The sequence below is a fragment of the Nicotiana tabacum genome, chromosome 4 (genome assembly GCF_000715075.1).
Source record: "Nicotiana tabacum cultivar K326 chromosome 4, ASM71507v2, whole genome shotgun sequence".
Classification (NCBI taxonomy): Eukaryota; Viridiplantae; Streptophyta; class Magnoliopsida; order Solanales; family Solanaceae; genus Nicotiana; species Nicotiana tabacum.
In genome coordinates this window covers 80,123,829-80,133,471 of record NC_134083.1, presented here as the reverse complement: position 1 = coordinate 80,133,471, position 9,643 = coordinate 80,123,829, and positions in this window count along the sequence as shown.

Genomic DNA, 9,643 nt, shown 5'->3' with positions numbered 1-9,643 from the left:
CACTTATCAATACATGGGGTCGGTTATACTGATACTATACTTTCAATTCTTGTGCAGATTTTGGAGTTAGTCCCATCGGCGTACCATAGACTTGCTCGGATTTTATCTACCTAGAGGAGACTTGAGGTATAACTGCACAACGTCCGCAGTTCTGAAGTCCCCGTCTATTTTACCTTAGCTGTGTGTTTGCTTTCAGACAACTTTATTTTATTCAGACCCTTATTTGTATCATTTTAGAAGCTCGTGCACTTGTGACTCCAGTTCTGGGATGGTATTTAGACATCGCTATTATTATGGATTATTCACTACATTTCAGACTTTACTTCCACATTTATTTATTTGTTATTTATTAATTTAAAATTGTTTTAAAATGGATAATATTATTATAACGTTGGCTTCCCTAGCAAGTGAAATGTTAGGCGCCATCACGGTCCCGAAGGTGAGAATTTCGGGTCGTGATAGTTAGTATCAGAGCACTAGGTTACATAGGTCTCACGAGTCATGAGCAAACTTAGTAGAGTCTGAAGGATCGGTACAGAGACGTCATTACTTATCTTTCACATGCTATAAAGTTTAGGAACAATATCACTTCTTTCATATTCTGCAGTGCGATCTTATTCTATCATCGATAGTTGAACCATTCTATTCTTATTCTCTCACAGATGGTGAGAACACGTAATACATCTACCGACGGACAGGGACCAGAGCCCCCGGTGGCAACTATGGCCAGAGATAGAGGTCGAGGCCGAGGTCGTTCTAGAGGCCGAGGTAGAGGTAGGGCTTAGTCTAGAGCTCGAGCAACCGCACCTTTTGTTGAACCTCAAGTGGATATTCAGGAGGAGGCTCAAGTTCAAACTATACCAGTTGGACCAGTTCAGGTCCCGAAAGGATTTATAGCTACTCCAGTGCTTCAGGATGCTCTAGTCCGTTTGGTAAGTCTTATGGAGGGTGTGGCCCATAATGGTACATGTCCAGTGGCACCAGCCATTTCACAGGCTGGGGGAGGAGCATAAACTCCCACTACTCCCGCTCCGGAGCAGATGGCTTCCCAGAATCAGGCTCCAGCAATCTCGCCAGTTGGGGTAGTTCAGCCAGTTGTTGCGGCATAGAACGGTGATATGCCCTCCATGTCTTTTGAGGACTTATTGAGACTGGATAAGTTTACTAAGATATTTCAAGTTCACTTTAGTGGTACACCTTCTGAGGACCCACAGGATTATCTTGACCTCTGCCATGAGGTGCTGCGGAACATGGGTATAGTTGAGACCAATGAGGTCGATTTTGCTGTATTTCAGATGACGGGTTCCGCCAAGAGGTAGTGGAGATATTATACATTGATCAAACCAGTTGGATCGCCTACACTTACCTGGGAGCAATTCTCGCAGCTATTTCTGGAGAGGTTCCTTCCTATCACACTGAGAGAGGATTACTACAAGCAATTTGAGCGTCTACAGCAGGGTAGTATGACTGTTACTCAGTATGAGTCTCGTTTTGTGGGTTTAGCCCACCATGCTCTCCTTTTACTACCTACTGAGGGAGAGAGAGTGAGGAGATTTATTGAGGGACTCAGTGCCCCTATCAGGATTCAGATGGCCTAGGAGACTGGAAGTGAGATTTCCTTTCAGGCGGCTGCTAATGTCGCGAGGAGGATAGAGATGGTTCTTGCACAGGAGAGAGGGAAGAGGTTTGATAAGAGGCCTCATCAGTCCGGTGGTTTCATTGGTGCCTCATCTGGAGGCAGGGGTAATTTTGGTATGGGTCATCCTCCCAGACTGTTTCATTTAAGGATTCATTAGGCCCAGTGTTATTATGCATTACTCTAGGCAGCCAACATTTAGTGCACATTCAGCTCCTATCAGTGCACCACAACTCTAGAGTCACTACAACGGTTATATGGCCCATTAGGGTCAGCTTCAGCAGCCACAACATCAGGATGGGTATTATGAGTATGGGAACATTTGTCATATCAGGAGATATTGCCCTAGGTTTTTGAGTAACAGATCTCGGCAGGATTCTCGTGTCATCATACCGGCACCGGTTACTTCATCGCCTGCTCAACCAGTTAGAGGTAGGGATCATGCATCTAGAGGTGGAGGTCAGGCCATTATAGGTAGAGGTCAAACCGTTAGAGGTGGAGGCCAGCCAGTTAGAGGCCGTCCCAGAGACGCAATTCAGAGTGGTGGGGCCCAGCCCCAATTTTATATTTTTCCAGCTAGGCCTGAGGCCGATTTATCTGATGCTGAGATCATAGGTATTATTCCAGTTTGCCATAGAGATACTTCAGTTGTATTTGATCCAGGATCTACTTATACCTATGTGTCCTATTTTGCTTCATATTTGGTTGTGTCTTGTGATTCTCTAAGTGCTTCTGTGTGTGTATCTACACCGGTGGGAGACTCTTTTATACTAGATCATGTATATCATTCATCTGGGGTTACTATTGGTAGTCTTGAGACTAGTATGGATCTTCTACTTCTTGATATGGTAGATTTTGATGTCATCTTAGGTATGGTTTAGCTGTCACCTTATCATGCTATATTGGATTGTCATGCCAAGACAGTGATCCTAGACATGTTGGGGTTACCTTGGTTAGAGTGGAAAGGAACTCCTGGTCATTCTACCAGCATGGTTATTTCTTATATGAAGGCTCAGCGTATGGTCGAGAAAGGGTGTCTAGCCTATTTAGCTTATATTCGCGATTCCAGTGCGAATGTTCCTTCTATGGACTCGGTACCAGTTGTTCGTGAATTTCCAAAAGTATTTCCTGCAGATTTACCGGGGATGCCACCCGATAGAAATATTGACTTCTGTATTGATTTAGCTTCGGGCACTCAGCCTATTTCTATCCCACCATACCGTATGGCCCCGCCAGAGTTGAAAGAATTGAAGGAACAGTTACAAGACTTGCTCGATCAGGGATTCATTAGACCTAGTGTCTCTCCCTGGGGTGCACCAGTATTATTTGTAAAGAATAAAGTTGGTTCAATGCGAATGTGTATAGATTATCGGCAGTTGAACAAGGCTACTATCAAGAACAAGTATCCACTGCCAAGAATTGATGACTTATTTGATCAACTTGAGGGTGCCAAAGTGTTTTCAAAGATCGACTTGAGGTCTGGTTACCATCAGTTGAACAAGGCTACTATCGGTCGTGTGTAGTGACTATTGCGGGATTGGAGACTATATTTAATCTCTTATTGCTTAGTATGGTTGATTTATACGTGATCTTGGGTATGCATTGGTTGTCTCTATGTCATGTTATTCTGTATTGTCACGCTAAGACCATGACATTAGCAATGCCGGGGTTTCCAAGGATCGAGTGGAGAGGTTCTCTAGAGTATGTTCCTAGTAGAGTGATTTCATATTTGAAGGCCCAACGTATGGTTGGGAAGGGGTGTTTGTCTTATTTGGCATTTGTGAGGGATGTTGGTGCTGATACTCCTACTATTGATTATGTTCCGGTAGTGCGAGACTTTCCGATTGTGTTTCTGCAGACCTGTCGGGCATGCCACCCGACAGGGATATTGATTTTGGTATTGACTTGGTGTCGGGCACTCAGCCCATTTCTATCCCCCCGTATCGCATGGCACCAATAGAGTTGAAGGAATCGAAAGAGCAGCTTTAGGAACTTCTTGATAAGGGGTTTATTAGGCCTAGTGTGTCGCCTTGGGGTGCACCTATTTTGTTCGTGAAGAAGAAGGATGGTACTATGCAGATGTGCATCAACTATAGGCAGCTGAACAATTTTACAATAAAGAATAAGTATCCTTTGTCGCGCATTGATGATCTATTTGACTAGGAGCGAGGGTGTGCTCTAAGATTGATTTGAGGTATGGGTATCACCAATTGAAGATTTTTGACTCGGATATTCTAAAGCCAGCATTAAGTACCCGTTATGATCACTATGAGTTCCTTGTGATGTCTTTTGGGCTGACCAACGCCCCAGTAACATGCATGCATCCGATGAACAGTGTATTTCAGCCATATCTCGACTCGTTTGTCATAGTATTCATTGATGGTATCCTAGTGTACTCACGTAGCCAGGAGGAGTATGCCCAGCATTTGAGGATAGTACTATAGCGGCTGAGGGAGGAAAATCTTTATGCTAAGTTCTCCAAGTGTGAGTTTTGGCGTAGTTCGGTGGGGTTCTTGGGCCACATGGTGTCCAGTGAGGGATGAAGGTGGATCCAAAGAAGATAGAGGCGGTTCAGAGTTGGACCATACCATCTTCAGCTATTGAGATTTGGAGATTTATCGTCTTGGCCGGATATTATCGTCGCTTTGTGGAGGTTTCTCGTCCATTGCAGCGTCTTTGACCAAATTGACCCAAAATGGTGCTCCATTCAGGTGGTTAGATGAGTGTGAGGAGAGCTTTCATAAGCTCAAGACTTCCTTGACCACAACTCCAGTTCTAGTTCCGCCTTCAGCTTCTGGCTCTTATATAGTGTATTATGATGCTTCTCGGATTGGTATTGGGTATGTGTCTTGATGTAGGAGGGTATAATGATTGCCTATGCTTCGCGTCAATTGAAGCCCCATGAGAAGAACTACCATGCCCATGATTTGGAGTTACAAGCCATCGTTCAAGCATTGAAGATTTGGAGGTTATCTCTATGGTGTGTCTTGTGAGGTACTTACGGATTATCGGAGCCTCCAGCACTTGTTCAAACAAAATGATCTAAATTTGAGACAGTGAAGATGGTTGGAGCTGCTAAAGGACTATGGTATTACCATTTTGTATCACCCTGGGAAGGCCAATGTGGTGGCTGATGCCTTGAGTAGAAAGGCGGTGAGTATGGGTAGCCTTGCATTTATTCCTGTTGGTGAGAGATCGCTTGCAGTTGATATTCATGCCTTGGCCAACCAGTTTGTAAGATTATATGTTTCAGAGCCTAGCCGGGTTCTAGATTGTGTGGTTTCTCGGTCTTCCTTATATGATTGCATTAGAGAGAGCCAGTATAATTATCCCCATTTGCTTGTCCATAAGGACACAGTTCAACACGGTGATGCCAAGGAGGTTACTATTGGGGATGATGGGCTACGTGAGTTAATCCTTGAAGAGGCCCACAGTTCACGGTATTCCATTCATCTGGGTGCCACAAAGATGTGCCAGGACTTGAAGGAGAATTATTGGTGGTGGAGGATGAAGAAGTATATAGTGGGGTTTGTAGCTCGGTGCCTAAACTGTCAGCAAGTGAAGTATGAGCATCAGAGATCGAGGGGATTGCTTCAGAGGCTTGAGATTCCGGAGTGTAAATTGGAGCGTATCACCATGGATTTTGTAGTTGGGCTCCCACGGACTTCGAGGAAGTTTGATGCTATTTAGGTGATTGTGGATTAGATGACCAAATCCGCGCATTTCATTCCAGTTGGGACCACTTTATTCTTCAGAGCAGTTGGCTGAGATCTATATCCGCGAGATTGTTCGCCTTCACGGTGTGCCAGTGTCTATCATTTCAGATCGGGGCACGCAGTTTACATCGCAGTTTTGGAGAGCAGTACAATGAGAGTTTGGCACATGTTGAGTTGAGTACAACATTCCATCCTCAGACGGACGGACAGTCCGAGCACACTATTCAGATATTAGAGGATATGTTACGCACTTGTGTCATAGATTTCGGGGGTTTTTCGGATCAGTTTAAACCTCTTGCAGAGTTTGCCTACAACAACAACTACAATTCAAACATTCAGATGGCTCCGTATGGGGATTTGTATGGGAGACGGTGTCGGTCTTTGGTGGATTGGTTTGAGTAGGGTGAGGCTACACAATTGTGTACTGATTTGGTTCAGGATGCTTTAGACAAGGTTAAGCTGATTCAGGATTGGCTTCGCACAGTATAATCTAGACACAAGAGCTACGCTGATCCGAAGGTTTGTGATATTGCTTACATGGTGGGGGAGAAGGTACTACTGAAGGTTTCACCCATGAAGGATGTTATGAGGTTCAGGAAGAAGGGCAAGTTGAGACTTCGGTGCATTGGTCTATTTGAGGTGCTTCAGAGGATTGGAGAGGGGGCTTACAAGCTTGCCTTGCCGCCTAGTCTGACGAGTATTCATCCAGTATTTCATGTTTCTATGCTCCGGAAGTATGTCGGCAATCCGTCTCATGTTTTGGACTTCAACACGGTTTAGTTGAATGGTGAATTGACTTATGATGTGGAGCCGGTGGCCATTTTGGATCGGCGAGTTCGAAAGTTGAGGTCAAAGAACATAGCTTCAGTGAAGGTGCAGCGGAGAGGTCATCCAATTAAGGAGGCTACTTAGGAGACTGAGCGGGAGATGCAGAGAAGATATCCACATATATTTGAGACTCCAGGTATGTTTCTAGACTCATTTGAGGATAAACATTTTTTTAAAAGGGAAGGATGTAATGACCTAGCCGGTCATTTTGAGCGTTGTAGACCCGTTCCCTATTTACTGCTCATTCTATGCTAAATTGTTGTTATGTGACTTGTCGGGGTAGTCAATTCGGTTCCAGAGATGTTTCGGAATGAGTTGAGACACTTAGTCTTAAGATTGGATGCTTAAGTTGAAACAACAACAACAACATACCCAGTATTATCCTACACCGTGGAGTCTGGGGAGGGTAATGTGTACGCAGACCTTACCCCTACCTTGTGAGGAAGCTTAAGTTAAAAGGTTGACCAAATGTTGACTTATGTGTAAATAGCTCCAGGATGGAGTTTTAATGGTTCTGATAGCTTCGTTGGGTGATTTTGGACTTAGGAGTGTGTCTGGATAGTGATTTGGAGGTTCGTAGTTGATTTAGGCTTGAAATGGCGAAAGTTGAAAATTTAGAAGGTTTGGAAATTGAGAAGTTTGACAGAGAGTTGACTTTGTGGTTACCAGGCTTGGATTTTGGTTTCGGAAGTTGGAATAGGTATGTTGTGTCATTTATGACTTGCGTGCAAAATTTGAGGTCAATCGGACTTGATTTGATAGGTTTCGGCATTGAATGTAGAAGTTAGAAGTTCATAAGTTCATTTGGCTTGAATCGATGCGCAATTCATGATTTTAGCGTTATTTGATGTGATTTGACGCCTTCGAGCGAGTTCGTATGATATTTTAGGACTTGTTGGTAGGTTTGGCTGAGGTACCGGGGGCCTTGGGTGGATTTCAGATGGCTAACACAGTGAAATTGGGACTTGGAAGATTACTGAAGTTAGCTGGTGTTCAGGTCTGGTGTCCTTCTATGCGATCGCGTGGAGAGGTACGCGATCATGAAGGCTTGTTTTGGGCATCTGGAGTTTTACTCTACGCGTTCGAGAGTTGAGGGTTGTGGACACACAGGTTAGTGAAGCAGTGAATCGCGAACACATAGGCTAGGCCACGTTCACGAAGGGTAAGTGAGGCAGTTGGATTCCGCATGGGTGTTATTCGCGATCGCATAGCTGTGTCTGCGATCGCATAGTTTTGAGGAGGCAGTGCTTCGCGTTCTTTTATAGACTGTCGTGTTCGCGTAAGGTTAATTCTTGGGCAGCTGAGTTTGTGCTTCACGATCACGATTAAGGGATATCTGGGCAGAATATTAAATCTCAAAAACGAGGGTTTGAGTTCATTTCACAAATTTGATTTTGGGAGCTCGGATTGAGGCGATTCTTGGTGAGATTTTCAAGGGAGTGATTGGGGTAAATGATTCTTACTTAGTTTTGATTAAATTTCATGATTATATATTTAATTTAATTATTTAATTAGTGATTCGGGTTGAACAATTGGGGGAAAATGGAGAAAACTTCTTAGGCCGGATTTTGGGGATTTGAGCGAGATTTTGGTATCGGATTTGAGTAATTTTGGAGTGGTTGAATGAATGTTCGGATTTTGTAACTTTTATTGGATTTTGAGATGTGGGCCTGGGGTTGACTTTTTGACTTTTGATTAAGAACTTAGAATTTCTATACGGAATTAATTCCTGTTGGTTGAGTTGATTGTATCGGATTGTTTGTGGCTATATTCGAGGCATTTAGAGGCCGACTCGCAAGTTAAAGGCTTGTTGGAGTAGAGAGTTGCACTATTTGAGGTAAGTAATATTTATAAACTTGGTTCTGAAGGTATGAAACCCTAAATTACGTGTTATGTGATTGATGTTGAGGTGACGCACATGCTAGGTGATGGGCGTGTGAGCGTGCACCGTAGGAATTGTGACTTAGTCGATTCCATTGAACTGTATGGTTGAATAATCTTGTTTTTATCCATATATTCTCCATGTGCTGGAGAAATTGAGCTTTGAGTTATGTTAGAAATCATGCTTAGTCTACATATTGGTATTGTTGTCATGTTACATGTTGAATTATTTGCTTAAATTGTAATTATGTACTCAATCACAGCTATTATTTGCATATCATATCTCAGTCTCTATTGTCATTTATTGATACATCATATCATCATTGTTTGGGTTGATTATCATGATTCTTGTGAGCCCGAGAGACTAGAGAGATTGATGATTGAGTGAGGTCACATGCCTGATTTTGAGGATATTTATGCGATTGGGCTGCATGCCGCGGTATGCTTTTTTGATTTATGACATGATTGGCTTATTATAGCACTTGGGTTGGATCTGCCACTCCAGAGTCTGCACACCCACAATGAGCGCAAGTACCTATTGAGTGCGAGTGTCGAGTGATTGGGAGGAATGAGTGACTGTGAGGATGGAGTGGATGAGAGGACTAAGTGATTGATACTCTGAGAGTATGCATATGATTTCATCACTGTTTGCATTATAGTTGGCATACATAACTGACATGTAGACATCGAGATGTATCATTTTGCATTTCAGTTACACTTGACATATCTTACCTGTATGAGCTTTAACTGTTGAACTTGAAAGCATGCCTACATTTCTGCACTGTATTTATGTAACTAGATTGTACCTGTGAAGCTCGTCACTGCTTTCAGCCCAAAGGTTAGACTAGTTACTTACTGAGTTGGTTGTACTCACGCTACACCCTAAAATTCAGGTACTTACGGGTACGGTGGTTGCTGACTTTGGAGCTATTGTTCAGTTCGAAGATCCTCGAGTTAGCTGTTTTAGCATTCGCAGTTCTTGACTCTCCTTCTTTATCATTTAGTTCTATTGTACTACTTTTCCTCTTCTAGACAGTGTTTCAGACTATGTTACTGTATAAATGCTCATGTACTCAGTGACACTCGAATTTTGAAAAAATTCTGTATTGAGCTGTGACATTTTCATTCTGTTTTATGAGACTTTTACTTACTTAAACTTATTTCAATATAATTTGAATTTCAAGATGTTGGTATATGTGAATTGTCGGCATGACTAGTATCATGATAGGCGCCATGCACCTGGAATTTTGGGTCGTGAACTCGAAACATGGGAGGACATAGAATTCAATTCTTTCCTAGAGAAAGAGAACGTAACTTTTTATTACTCATTCAGAAAACTGGTAGAAGCTTTTGTATCATCCCCAGCTTTTTAGTTGGATTTGTTTAAGAAAAAAAGAAATCTAAGACGCAAAATTAAACTTGGGTCTACGTTGTAACATCTATAAAAAAGAAGATGCTCAGCATCCCAAAGTACGTCAAACAAGGATGAACTCATACCAAACTGATCGAAGAAATCAACAGTTGCAGTATCAGAAATTGTACACGGGTGAGGGTACTCAAACTGACAAAGTTGACACGTGGC